A 15696-nucleotide genomic window follows, 5' to 3' on the forward strand; every position below is an offset into this window, starting at 1 on the left:
ACTATCAAACACGCAGATAATCATTAAACTTTTTTATAATTATTCATTTCTCGAGATACCGCTATGTTGTTTTAGCATCAAGACTAAAGTTGAGACAGACCATCGATCTCTACAAACATCCAAGATATTTGCAACAAGTTTGCACGCCAAACTTTTACGATCGATCACTCATTTACCAGGATTGCCTGATACTTTAATTACCGCTAAGCCCTTACAACAACACCTTAGAGACCGATTTAAAAATGGCCACTTCTAAAAAAGGTGCAAAAACAAGAAAACCATCGAAGAAATATCCAGGAACGGCGTTACGATTTCGAAATCGGCCGAAATACCGGCAATAAATCCGGCCGAACGTTTCTACGAGGAACGATTGCGTAACAACACAGTTCAGCGACTCGAGAACCACGATCTCTCTCTATTTCTCTCCTTGGCTCTCCTCTCTTCTTTTCCTCTACGCCCTAATCCCATTCTCTCTCTTTCTCTGTCTCTCTATCTCTCTCAGGAAAGTATCCCTGAGCTCGAATCTAGATAACGACAAACAAGACGACGAAAATGGGAGGAACGGGTTCGCGTGAAAAAGCTGACGCGTTATCATCCTCGACATCTGGCTGCGCCTTAATTATTTTCTCCAATGAGATGCCTGGGCCTCGAGAAACACCGGAAGCAGCGTTACGTGTATCCGCGAGACGAAACCGCCGTCAGCATTCCACTTTGTCGCCAAAACGTTGGAATGCGCTTTCAAGCATGTGTGTTTTTCACGCGTCTTCCGTGGCGGCTATCAAGAGAGTCTGGTTGAACACAGTTGGGAGACAAGAATTGTTATAGCCGGGCAAAGTGATTTATAACCGTTTTATGGAGTAATAAAGAGAGAGACTGAACATCGTGAAAAACATTCAGACTGTCTCGGTACTGGATATGTTGTTTGATCACTGACACGACTGATTTTTTTTAAATGGAAGATATTTGAAGGAAAGATGAGGAAGTGAACTTACGATTATGATTTATAAACGATTGACATTTAGAAGCAGTAAGGGGTAATTAACAGAGCTTTATAATATCTCGTAATGTATTATGATGTAACATAATATAATATTATTTAGAGAGAAAAAGGTGAAATAATTTATAAAATTAATGATTCATATGTATGACTGATTTTTTAAGTGAAAAATATTTAACGGAGAGATGAAAGTAAGTTGATTTATAATGCAAATGGTTGGCATTTAGGAGCTAGTAAAATAATTCATAGAGTGTCCTTTGTTTTAACGTATTTTATTTTATCGTGATTTTTAGTGTGTTGTTTTATTGTTGATTTGTTTATGTGCAAATGAAGATGAATTAATTTCTTATGCGAATGATTGATATATGGAAGATAGTAAGTAAAATATTGTCATTCTGTTTATTTAATACTGAAAATAGTTCGTGTTTGCAGAAATATTATTCAATGGGAAGATAAACGTGAGATGATTTATAATTTGAATAATTAACTAGGAGAATTGATTTAAGATGTAGTAAAGTGATTAACAACGTGTCCTTTCTCCTTCCATGCTTGACACAGTGAGGATAATAACTTACGATCGCTATTGAAGATAATAACTTAGGATTGATGAATAGACGAAATTTAATTGTATGCTTCATTTGCACTTTATTGGTCACATGAAATTCGATACGTTTATTACTCAGATATTTGTATATGTACGGTGTAACGAATTTTTCAATAGTATCACAAGTTATGATCATATCGCACGTGAGTCATATGTCCACCGATCGACAACTTGAACGATAGTTATCTAAATTTTTACATTTATCATTGTTCTACATCATCGATCTAATCTGTGCTGGACTCTTGTTAACATTTTGTCGATGGCCATTCTTTTGCTATTCTAGATTCCAGATCATAAATCAGACACGATCAAACTTACAAACGTGATTCAACGTCCGTTGCAGGACAAGTAAAAACACAATCTTCGAAAAAGAAATTCCTGCAACTTTGGAAAGTTTGACAAAAAAATGTATCGACAAAAAGACTTTCTCGCTTCGAAACTATCCAAATTACGTCTTAGCTATTTTCAACGTCCTTAGAAACAGATAGATCCAACTATCTAACGTCATCCAACATCAATCTACTACTCGGAATCGGTGTTCAACTTTGCCTCGAATCAATTCACATATTCCAGGAACAGCTAAATGAATCGAAGAAAGCAATAAACTTCTCTCTCTCCCTCTCTTTCTCTTTGCTGCATGTACACGCGTATCTGCGCAGAGTTCAAGTACCTATCTCGCGGGATCGAAGTAAAACGAGCAGACCACCGAATCGATCTCTCGGACGTAATAGCTCGCGAGAGGTTAACGCGCGACTTCGAAATCGCTTCTTAGCCCGTGAAACGCGCTTTCGAATCACAGAGTAGCGGACGAATTACAGATTCCATATACGTGCAACGGCAATCGAGTTTTCTTTTTTTCAACAGGCGTGCACACGCTTATCGCTCGGCCGATGCAAAAACACGAAAACACCGAGCACTCGGGGATTCCGCGGGAACGCCGCGCCGAGGCGAAACCGTAGCCTAATGACTACCTGCATCAAGCCTCCCTGTAACACGAATATAAACGTTCCTCTCTCTCTTTCCTAAGCTCGTCCGCACAAGTCCCGTTTTAATATTCGCATCCGTTCCAATAGAGCCCCCGATAGAATCTCCGCGATCCAGCTTTTTGCGCGACAACACGCGTTTCCGACACGCAGCGATAGACACGCTCTTTCCTCTTCCCCGCTTCTTTCCCTTTTCCCTGCTATCGTGGTATTTGCTCGGTTACTTCCGGTATTTATATTTCACTTTGACCACGGCCAACGTTACTCCACTCTCGGCCGTTTCAACGAAGCGAGGTTTCGAATTATTGGAATAATTCAGTTCGCGTGTGTACCGCAGGAATTCGTGGCGTATGCGCGAGACGAAACCTCGTAATGGTAGGTGTGTTTGTTGTGTTTTTAATGGGAAATTGATGGCAGCGAAGATCGTCAGGAACGTAACAATGAGACGGTAATTTTGCTTCTGATGTTATACTCGAGGGTCAAAATTTATACGAGCAGTGAATTTTAAATAAGAAATATTTACGACGTGAGCGTTGGTCGAGATAGGATCTGTGGAATTGCCTTTTTTTTTTGGTCATAATTAATAATAAAAGGGGAATTGGAAGATTTACACGAGCGAGTATGAAAATTGCTGTTTAAAAGTCTAGCGGGGTAATTTTTAAGTTTTTCTGAGATTTTTTATGAATTGTATTTTTATTTGATTTGTATAAAGAATAGAATACCGAATGCGAGTATTGGAGATTCTGAGCCATCGAGTCATACAATAATTTCTACTCTGTATTATAATCGAGAAATAGATTTTCAACATTACATTAACTGTAATTATTCATAATTACTAATAATTATTAATGTAAATAAACTATGTAGAATGTACTATTATAAAGATTGTTTTCGCCGACTTCTAAAATCCATAGAAAATATATCTACATCGATGTTTTCCACGAACGAAAAAAACGTTCTTCCGTATTATCAAATAAATTACGATGTTTGAAATCACTTTTAAAAAATCATCCGCCTCGACGTATACGGATTTAATCCTGTTATTAAGATTTTCCACCACCGTCTCATATAATGTTAATAATATCTCGAATTATTGATATTGAAATTATTTTATTAATGTCATTAACGTCTGCATTAAAATCCTTAATATAACAACATATTACGAAAATCAACAATACAATACTACAGTGACACGTGAATAAAATAAAATATAGTTATATAAATGTAAAAAATACGGATATATAAATCACAGAAAAATGTCCAAGTCGCATAGCCTCACAAGGGGTAACTACGAATTCCAAATTTACCTATCAGCTTCCAAAATATCAAAACCCCTTCATACATTGTCAAACAAAAGAAAAAAAACCACAATATGCAATTTGATAACATATCAAATAACGATAAAAGCTCGTGCGAGATATTAAAATTATATTCAATGAATATTCTAATGATCATATCATTGAACCAGAGGAAGACTGATACACAGTCATAGGTGCGTTTTACGACTTCTCACGAATTAGTTCTAAAGTGGCATAACGCGTTTCTTTCGCAGGTACGAACGTTATTACTGGCGTGTTTTTCGCGAGGAACATACCTCGAGGGTACGACTGTCTCTCCTCTCCTCTCCTCCCATGGTTCGCTCCTTTATCGCGTTCGCTAACACCGCCACGCGTATTTCACTTTAGTCGCGGCTTCTTACGCTGACGATTATCCCGGCAATTTATTCGCCCTAACTATCGCGCGTAATCGTTCATTCAATTACCATTCGACTATCGTCTTTATAGTTTTTCCGCGAACGAGACCGCCGTGTTTCGCCTCCCCTTAATGGGAAACCATCGCCTCTTCGTGGCTTCCGTTTCGTCTCGCGTCTGTTCCTTATATGTGCCTCCGCTCGCGCGTTGCTTGAGAATGGCGACGATACGTCGGCAAGGGCGAAACTTTGTTATTCAGTACGTCACAGTAATCGTACTACGTTCCTAGCGAACAACTACCAGTCGAAAACGAATAGAATGAAATTTTGTCGTACGATGACCAAGTTTACGAGAAAATCAAGTTCGAAGATTTAACACGTTGCTTGTCGTTTTGCCTGCCAGTATGGTAGACTCGACGATTAATCTTTTTGCAGCAATTTAATGCGTTCGAATGTTAAACGCGATTTGATTGTAGTTATTAGGTATGCCTATTGGCATTATGTGTTATTATTATGACATTAGATTTAATTATATTTATTTAGCAGAGCTTTGGTAGCGTAAAATAATTTCAAGTTGGATACAAGACCATAGGTTTTGTGATATTACGTACGGCTGTAAAGACATGGGGCAAAATTTCAACGTTTCTAAGAAACGGACACGCGTTTGAGATGGCGTACTATATAATATGCTTGGGGTGAGCTTATGAACGTTTCCTATATGGTTTAATGGAACAAACGTAAATGTAAAACAGCGTAGATATTTGGTATTGTGTAAATTACAATTACGATTCAACAGTAGATAATCAAAAAGTAATTAGTCGTAAAAAGTCGTCTGATCATTAACCCTCTATAACCAGAATTCTATTTACTGATATTAAAAAAAAGAAGATAATCAGTTAGAATCTTCTATGATCTAAAACTTGAGAGCTTAAGAACGTACAATTATATTTACATACAGATCGTTTGGTATTAATATAAGGGTATACTAATAACGTAAAATTCTCTAATAACAGACAGATAACATTAATCTTAGGTATTATGTAAATTAAATATATGTAAGGTATTATGTAAATGTATATTAGGTAAAATGAATATGTATCGTGATAAAGTGTTACGGAGGGTTAATTAAACGAATTGGTATTTATGAAAACACGCACAAGATGCTACACAAGTATTTGGTTAAAACAAGATATTTATTAATAAATTTGTTTTTCCTACCTTTAACCGGAGATCGCAGGAGCTCGATTCCCATTCTTTTGTTGAAACAGGAGACACGTCGATTGTAAAATTAACTACTTTTGTACGACGATCGAATACTAAATTGCACGTATTTAACACGGGGAAAGAGAAAACTGCGACGTAACGCGATGTTACCGAATCGAAATCCGAAACGGAACTAACCTTCGTCGCTGCTCTACAAATCTTATAATTACGAAATCAAAACAATTGGAGGGCAGAAATGCTTCGGTTTGACTTCTACGGTTTTTGTTTACGACCAATGACACTGAACTCGTTTAAAATATACCTGAAATCAAACATGTTCAAGAGTTAACATTCGCTTACGATAAAGTAATATTATAATTTTTAATACATATAGTAACATAATATTCTGTTAACAGAGATACTATTTCTGCTTTATTAATAAACTTCTTTCTACTATATTTAATCAGTTTTTAATTGTTACTTTATCTAAATTATTTTATCCAATATTTAATACGTAAAACTTTAAAATTCTTATTCTGCGATGCAGATTAATTCGCCTTGTTTATATCTCGTTGTAAAAATTAATATCAACTACATTCGTGTTTAACGATATCAATGTAAAATATTCATTTTAAACAATCGCTGTTCGAAGATAAAATTACTTAATAGCTATTGATATATATTTCAGCGTAACGGTGTTGAATTACCGGGCTTCGTCCAGCACACACGTCAGAAACGCAGGTGTACGGTCGAGAGCGAAGAAAAATCTATCGATCGATAGGTCGTATCGGGAAAAGATCGAGTACGGGAAAGGAAACGTGATCGAAGAGGTTTCATGATCATAAGACACGATATACGAGCAGCCTCTGGCTTTTGCCTTCTCTTTGTTTCTCCGTCTATCACTGTCTGATACAACACTTCACCCTTTATACCTATCGGATCTTCGATCTCGATGTAGCCTTAATAAATATAATAGTAACCTCGCCGTTCAACGTCTACCATACTGTCATCCTCTTGAGTAATTTCTTCCTGTTGATCGTAGATAACGATATCATCATTTTATTGAGGACCAGCCAAGTTGACTGTCATATTTCGGCCAAACTGATAGCTACCGATTAATTATGTCAAAATAAACCGTTTCATACCATAAGGATTGCATATATATATATATATATGTATAATTTCATTTTTTCTGAGTATTCGTAATGGTACTTTGAACTACATTTTTAGTCAACATATATATTTTATACTTGGACGTTCAACACAAATTGATATTTTATATAGGTAATACAAGTATCTATTGTCTTTATAAATTTTGGATTCATCGGACTTTCAATTGATCGGACATTAATTCACTGATCGACGATCTGGTCGTGATTCAATAGTTGAAGATTTCCTTTGGAGCGTTGTGTTAAATTGTCCGGAAAGTGTCTTTTTTTCGCAAACGTGTTTTTTACAACAGCGCAGCTTCATACAAACGTGAAACCGAATCTGCGAACGGTGTTACGGTGTTTATCTCAACAGAACAGAATGGATCGTACGTAATTCGACAAAATAATATAAAAGAAAAAACGTTGTGCGTCTATTATTTTCTCATAAAACGAAAGAAACTAAAACGAAAGAAACTTCATAAAACGAAAGAAACTTTTCGGACGACCTGATGTATATTGTTAAGGTTAGATTTTAATTAAGAAAGTCGAAATTCATGGGAATATTTGCGAGAGACGACAAGAGCAGCACGAGCTTGCAAAATTGTATAAAAGTCAACAAAGAGGAAAAAAGAATGAGATAGGCAAAAGGAGACAATATTGGTTGTTAGATTAAAAGAATTTTCCACTATTCGAAGAATTGTATTAGATTGAAAGAATTATTAATCTGCAAGATACAGTTATATTTCAACTGCAACCAGAAGTTTTGCATTCTTTTATTTTATGTTATATCGTGTATCTTGAAAATACAGTCATCGATAGTTTAAATCATTGTATTCACGGTATCATATACAGACCTATTTACGTACACAGTAGCCCCCATGATATAGCGAGGTCTTAAATTAAAGCATTAAGCTCGCTGATGCAGTGACCCAGGGTCGCATATCGTGAAAATATACTTCTTTCAATTTATCTCAGAATTTATTGGGTTTTATTAAAGGTGTATTCGATACCTTATCTTCCTTTCTCTTCTTTATAAAATGGATAATCAATAACTGGTGTATTACTACCAATTTATTGTTTCTTCGGATAATTCTGGGGATCCTATTACGTTGTTAAATTGTTCTCTAGTACCTAAAGATCGGTAAAAATTATGAGTTATAGATCAGATGCTATTATTGTATAATACAGTTATATTAAATATACTCTTTAGTTTTGAATCTTCTGACAAAATACATGATTCAAAATACTGGTAATAAATGAAACGTGTCTTAACGAATGTGTCTTCTATATACGTTTGTATCAGAAATTGTAATTTCAAGCGACAAAGTTTACGGCAATGAACGAAAAATTGTGAAACTTCTACTACGTAAAGACCTTCAATGTTGAATAATCGATATCCAGATATATCAAACGAGTAAACTTGTTCAAAAGATATTCCATTATCGGAATGTTAATGGCACACAAACTTAATCTAGAAACATCACTGAACCTTTTTTGGAAATACAACGTGTAAATTCACAATTTATAAAAACTACGCCCATACGAGAAAGATCAAAAATTTCTCTTCGAGCAAACACAATTTCCCTCGGAAAACTCTGCCCGATATAACCAACTTTTCATTTTTCCAATACCCCGAAAGAAGAACCGTGAACGAACATCAGATACGAACGAAACGCAGTCATTATCACTACCTAAAAGGGAGAGACAATGGCAGTGTCGTGACAAGAGCGTGAAGCTCTTTCACCGTAACGCATCCTATTCCAATTTCGCCCGTATCTCATTATCGTTGATTCCGCAGATGCTATCGCAAAGAGAGAAAATGAGAGACAGGGCGAGGAGACAGGATCGACCGGCTTATGCAAACGGAATAAGATCGGGCAATACCTTCGGCGGCCTCTCCCTTCCTGTCCCTTTCCAGTCTCCCGTGAAACGTGTCCACGCATTTAATGCCGTTGCACACGCACGTGTCCTACGCGGCCGCATAGATCCTGGTCAGGCGGCGCGTTCATTTCCTGCTAATTAAATTAGTGTATCGGCCACTGTCCGGTGTCGTGCGCGACCCGTCCAACGAGCCCATCTCTCTTTCGCTCTATTCACAGTGGTAAACCGCTCTTTCGCTCGCTCCAGCGAGTTTAACGACCCCTTTCGCCTCAACTTGCCTGCCTCCGCTGCCTCCATCTTCATCAGTCCTAGCCACCGATTCCCAGGAGCCTCGTATCGGACGCGACTGTTGTTCTCATTAGGATAAAACATTGCAGCCGAGCCGCTCACCGGATCAACCGGCGCGCACCGGTGCGATAGTCGTCAACGTTTTGACGAACCCGGCACACCTTGTCAGACCTTTGCGTAGGCGGAATTCCAGGTGATCTCTTTGGACGTTCTGGTAATGGATGGTTTGTTGATGAGGCATGATAAGTGCTGATGGATTAGTCGTGTGGATAATTTTAGACACTTTTTAGGATGGTTATTGTGGGCTTTAGGAGGTTGGAATTTAGGTGAGTTCAGATGATTTGATTAACGCGGGGACAAAGAAAAAGGTACGTGAAAAAAGATATATGTATACGATACTGCCACCAGGGAGACAGACTTCTATTCGTATATTTATAAGAAAGGTCGTTAAAAATTCCTGAATATCCATTGATTCAATTATTATTTGTCATTTAATTACGAACAGATTATGTTAACTTTTGGAATTCTTTAGGAATTCTTTACAGTAAATTTTACGAGGTTAGAATTCAAGCGAGTTTAGATAATTTGATTATTGCTAGGGCAAAGAGAACTTGAGCTTTGAAATCTTCTGTAAATTGTAAATTATAGTAAGTTAGAATTTACGTGAGTTTCGATGAGCTGATTTAATCGTAAAATTATTAATGGCTGAAGTATAAAGTTAGTATTAAATAAATTTGAATGAAAGGTAAAGCAAGCTATATAATGCAAGGCGAAAGTCAAGCTTTTATATATATATAAATATTATATGAAAAATCATTTAAATCCTCAAAAATGCAGTCTTAAACTTATAAAGTGTATACGAACTATTCTGTAGTGCTAGTGTTAATGATGCTTGACAAGTCAAGATGATAAATTAGTCACGTGCCTAACGTTAGAAGTAGGTTTGTAAGCTTGGAATTTAAATGATTCCTGAACTATTTGATAATGGATAGTTTATTAATGACGCTTGTTAAGTGATACTGACGGATTAGTAATGTGGCTACCGTTAAGAATTTTTTAGGGGTGATTACTGTACGTTGGTAGATCTGCATGATCTTGGGTAATTCGACTAATGATATTTGATAAGTCGTGATGATGGATTACGTGACTAATGCTAGCGGTAAGTTTATAAGGTTGAGATTTAGGTGGTTTTTGATGACTCGATACGATATTTAGTTATTAATGACGCGTAATAAGCACATACAATATAATCGTGGTTTAATTATGTAAATCGCTAAAAATATTTTTGTAGGACTGGTAATTATAGGTTTAACAATTTCGTGGTTTAAGTGATATTGAATGATTTGGTTGACATTGTTGAGAATTGTGGATCTTAATTATCGAAATAAATGTATAGGAACACTTAAATTACACTTAGAATTGATATCAAAATAATTTCAAATTTATTTAATATGTGATTTACAAGATCTTCGTCGATACTCGTTTGCACGCGTCTCAGCACTCTCTTTGTCTCACCATCTTCTATACCACACTATCAACGAAACAATTGCATTTGTCTGTTTTACGAGACGCTGTGTACGCACATACTCCCACACACTCATACTCATATATGTGTGTCACTACTACGCGGCTAATTTAGTGTAGCATATTAAATTACACATACCTCGATAGACATTTATTAACGATAAGTGATAACGATAGAGAAACATTAGGAATAGTTTTGTATAACGTGAATAAGCGTAAAAATAGATATGTTATTTAAGTAATTAAATTTTAATATAACGTGCATAGTTTCCCTTTGATTAATTGTCTGTAGATATTGAAGTACTCACACATAGAATAATTTCAAATAAACTTAGTAATGGATAAAAAAATTGTATAATGGAGTTTATAAAGGCAGTAATGGATCTGAATGTCGATACCGACCGAGAACATGGAGAAAAACATACGATAGTGAATATAAAATCGGAAACGAGCCGTTAATCGGATTACCGGATGTGTTAGGGCGACCACGTCGCTGCGCCGGAGGTCAGGAGTTCTGAGTAAAAGGCTTCGTTAGCGTGAAATGAAGCACACCAGGAAAGTTCGACAGCATTAGTTCTTCGTGGAATCGCATCACCAGGGTGTTTAACCAAGAACGTGCGATCGATCGTTACATTTTCTTACGAACGACTAACATCTTTGTAATGAACACTTTGATAAACGGTCGATTGAACTGTTTACGAAGAAAATAATTTATTAACAATTACTTTCATTTAAGTTAATCTCTTGTGTTTTGAGTTTCTTTTAAGCTACCCACGTTAACATTTCTTTGATAGAACTTCGTTTATATGAACTCCATTTCTTTGAACGAAATTATAGCTTGTTGAATTCACATACGTAGACGTGAATTTCTACTATACCTATGAACGAAAGATCGTAGATAACAGCAAGTTGTATGAACTGTTCGTCCTCCGATGGGTTGGGTTAATCAATCAATCTTGGCTGATATAAAGTTATAAAGGATCGTAAGATAGTATTCCTCCAACTTGGGTCTAATAATCTTTACTGTCATAAACTGAAAGGAAATTTGAAGTTGGTACGAGGATTCGAGTACTATGATCACAGTCTATCGCAATTATTTATCAATACCGTAAAACAGGAGATCAAACAGTCGTCATTAAATTCTTCTTACAGAAACTTTTACCTAATCTTAATATTGTCTACACGAAGATTAATTCGTAAAACAAAATTTCCAACCAACGACGAGTACTCCAGGAGAACAAAATACATATTTGCCATACTATAAAACAAAGGGCAAAACGCTGACAATCAAGTGATTTTGACAGAAACTTTAACCTAATCTCAATTCTGTCTACACAAAAATTATTTCGTAAAACAAAATTTCCAACCAACAGCGGCTACTGCACAGGAACAAAATATCATACCGCGTTTCTTTTTATAATTTTAGCCATACTTGGAGCTCAATATTCGAGAAGCCAGTACCCGAAAAAGGAGAGCGATACTCCCATCCGCATTCCTACGCGGGCAACCATTCTTCAAAGCAACCGTACAACCATGAAACTCGGCGCACTATCATCAAGATAATTCCTCGGCCAGGCATCCGTGGAACGCATCGGCGCAAACTGGACGAAAATGTTTTTTCGTCTGATCGCGAATCAGTCGGCCAGTTTTCAGACAGGTCCGCGGCCCCTAAGTGGAACGACGTTATCAGGGGTCATGATCGGCACGAATTAAATTTGCAGAGCACCACTGACAGCCCTGTTAGGAAGGGACATGAGTTCGTCGGCTACACCGGAAGTCGCCAAGTAGGGAAAACTTGGCGCACCGGCCGAATATAATGCGACGAGCCGGTGACAAGTATGGTAATGCGACGCGGGTACAAACGTGCCTGGATTTCAACGTCTACGGGGCAAGTTGCATCGGACTAAAGTCAGCAAACGTCTGAATTTCCAAAAAACTTAATTGGATGATTGCTTACTTCGCTGTGAATGCGTCACGCACTCGTGTTCATAAATTGTTGCATAATTCCGACCAGGCCGTGTAAAACGGACGCGAGAACGCGACGTTTTTCAATCGACACGTGATCGGTAATAATCGACCAGTTGTAGCAACGCTTCTTTTGTCAACGTAATTACGCAGCGGCTTGTAAAGCAAATAGTTTGTGCAACTTATCTGCTTTTTTCTTTCCAGACGTCTGATTGTAAGGTGATTGGTAATTGTCAATTGGTAATTGGCTGCTTGGTTTTTGTTGGATGTTTTACGTGTATCGAAGAAGACTAAAGTGTGACGAGCAACATATTTCTCGAATACGAATCTACCATATTTTCATACAAAATATTTACTTTGTGGGATCAGATTATTATCCATTAAAAGCGATATTTCATTTTATATATCTTCAAAGGATTTGCATTACACGCGTTGGTTTTCAATCCCTTGAATACATGTGCAATTTAAATATAAAGTATTTTTACATCGATTAATATTGATTTATATTAAACCAGGGGAGTACACTTAGTTTCGTATATACACACATGCAATATACTTGATCTTATTACTAACGACAAACGTAACAACCACTCGGAAGCTCAGAAGATATAAATTGAGAAATAAATTAGAAGCACCGTTTTTTAAAACTGTAGAATTTTCTATTGTCTATTTAATCTTCTTGCGATAAATGAACTTGTAGAAGTCATTGCTTTTTGAGAATTTGTCGTTAATCTGTATATAGTGAAAAGGAGAAATGAAGGAAAAGTGGAGTGGATTAGTTTAGTTTTTGAAGAAGTCACATCGCGTAATTGATGAACTTATTCACTCGTTATTCGTGCCTTTATGATCTTGAATTTTATGAAAATGATAAAATTTATCGTCCAGTTGATCGGATTAAATCGCGAAGCAGTATGTAAAGCATCGCACAGTTCTTCTATTAAATCTGATATACATCAGGCTTTTCAGAGCCTCGAAAGCTATCGGATTAGGTCGAAGGATATAAAGTGTAATCCAACCGAGAAAGATTTAACTGGCATTCATACCAATTACTATAATTCAACGTAATCGATATCTTATACAACGAATAAAAATATTCTTCGTAGCATTAATGGGCGATAGGAAATTAAACACAAGTACCTATATGTCTGTCGATAAATCTACCGATTCCTGGTTTACAACTGGAAAACGTCGTCTAAACCTTCTTGCTGATCAAAAATTAAATATACATAAGACGTAACGTACCTACGTATTCGCGTGACATTCACCCATCACCATACGAACACCGTGACGACTCCGTCGAATCGCAATGATACATTAATCACTCGCAACAATCCAATAAATTAACGGTGCGCGTAAACACCTTCGTGTCGTACAATTAATAAGAACGCCGTCCTTGCACACTTCAAACCTACCGTTATCCGCTAACGTTCAACGTTTCCAGACCTATTAAACATAATTTACGACTTCAACTATCCGTTCTCCGCTTTAGAGAGAAAGGGAGAACGGAAGGGAAAAAAGGCAACGCTAGAAGGAATAAAAGAAAAGAAGAAAAAAAAAAAAAAAGAGAAAGAATCACGAACAACACTTCTCTACGCATTTCTCGGTTTTAGATGATGATTTTTTTCTGGCAACTAATTATCGTCGAAGGTAAGTATTTATCGTGAGATTCCAACGCGAATGCATAATTAGCATGACAATGAGTCAGACGCGAAGAAACCGTGTTTTACACGCACCGATAAAAGAAGTCGGAACGTTTGACGCCAAAAGATAGATCTAGCTTATCTCTGGATCCGTGTCGCTGGAATTCAAATAAATCTTTCACTTTTTCGCGATAAAACGTTTGGCCCGCGCACCCGCCCGACACCACTTGGATTTATTCTAATTCATAGAGACTCGTTGCCGCTAATGATATTCCGACCCACGCCTTGACACACGTTAATTACGTGCTCGTGACGCTCGTGAACAATGTAAAGCACAAATTGGCCGGCTAATATCGGTCACAGCCGTACACACGAATCAGCACGTGTCCGGCTCGTGGCACGAAAAAATCTAGCAGCGTTCATTTCTAAGAGAAATTTGTTGGTTCGATGGTGTTTCGCGATTTTTAACGTGTTTCGAATATCTGACGATATCGAGTCATTTTTAACGAATTACAGTTTACTTGCGTTGTCGATGGATGATAGTGGGATATAGTGCAGAAGTCAAGGGAGTTAAAAGTCTGTTAATCGGAACGTTTCTTAATCAGAAACTTCTATAATCGTGGTATTAAAATTCAGTAAAGTCGAATTAGTTCTTGCAAATGTAAATATGATATTAACTCATCTTCTGCGGTTAACGATAAGGTACGGTATTTCGAGTAACAAAAGTTATTGTTTTGGATAGTGCCAAGAGATTTTATAACATTGATCGAATTTTTACGCAGATATACAATATTTTTGACAATTAATTGATTCGAGTTATAATAGCAAAGAAAATTTCGAACGGAATCGTTGCTCTTGATATTTTGCATTTTCGGATAATGAAATGATTATTAATCACAAGTATCAATTTAAATGTTTTACGTTCGAGTTCCCTGAGACTTAAAGTTGACATAACAGTTTAGAATTTCCTCCTGTCGTAGATAAATTTCTTTAATCGATTCTACTAATATTCTCGTGCCAGCCAATAGTCGCAAACTGCTCGTCCTAAACAAGCTTTCACACTTCCTCCTGCCATTCGTCGCAAACTCATTCGTCCAGATTGCCAGAAATTTATGACACAGAACAGCATTGAAAGCAGCGAGTAAGTCGTTAAAGCCCATCAGAACGCAGTTTGCCGCAAGATTTATAGGACTTCTGACTGCTGTCCAACTGAAGAATACTACACTTTACGATAGATGAAAGAGAAAGACAATATCATTGCGAACACGGAGTATACGGCTTAGATGTTAGCTTTACTCGAAAAGAAAAAGAAAACGAGTGATTCTTTTTAACTGGAAATAATAATTAACTGAAAAACAGTCTTTTGCCAAACTTCGTCGCGATTAGATATATTTCACAGCTGACAAATTGGTAATGTAATAACGTCATCTGGTAAGGACATCGATTTGGCAAAAATTGTAATTTTTAAGAAGCGGACTTTAAATATGAGACATTTCTTAGGATTATATTATCCTATAAAATTATGTTTCGATAAGAGCAACGTTACGTTTCAAAATAGAGCTTCAATCCTTTTTTTCAAATACAAATTTTTAATAAATTTGTAATAAAAGCAATGATATTTTAGCAAACAAATGAGATATAAGCAAACAAATGATATTTTTATCGAAGACCATCGAAACCTAAAGACCATTAACTAAAGTACGAAGGAAAGTCAATTTCTTCATAGTTAAATAATTAAGTATGTAATCAATAACATTTTATTCCAAACCA

Source organism: Bombus impatiens, unplaced genomic scaffold (assembly GCF_000188095.3).
Source record: "Bombus impatiens unplaced genomic scaffold, BIMP_2.2 scf_0899, whole genome shotgun sequence".
In the NCBI taxonomy this organism is placed as follows: Eukaryota; Metazoa; Arthropoda; class Insecta; order Hymenoptera; family Apidae; genus Bombus; species Bombus impatiens.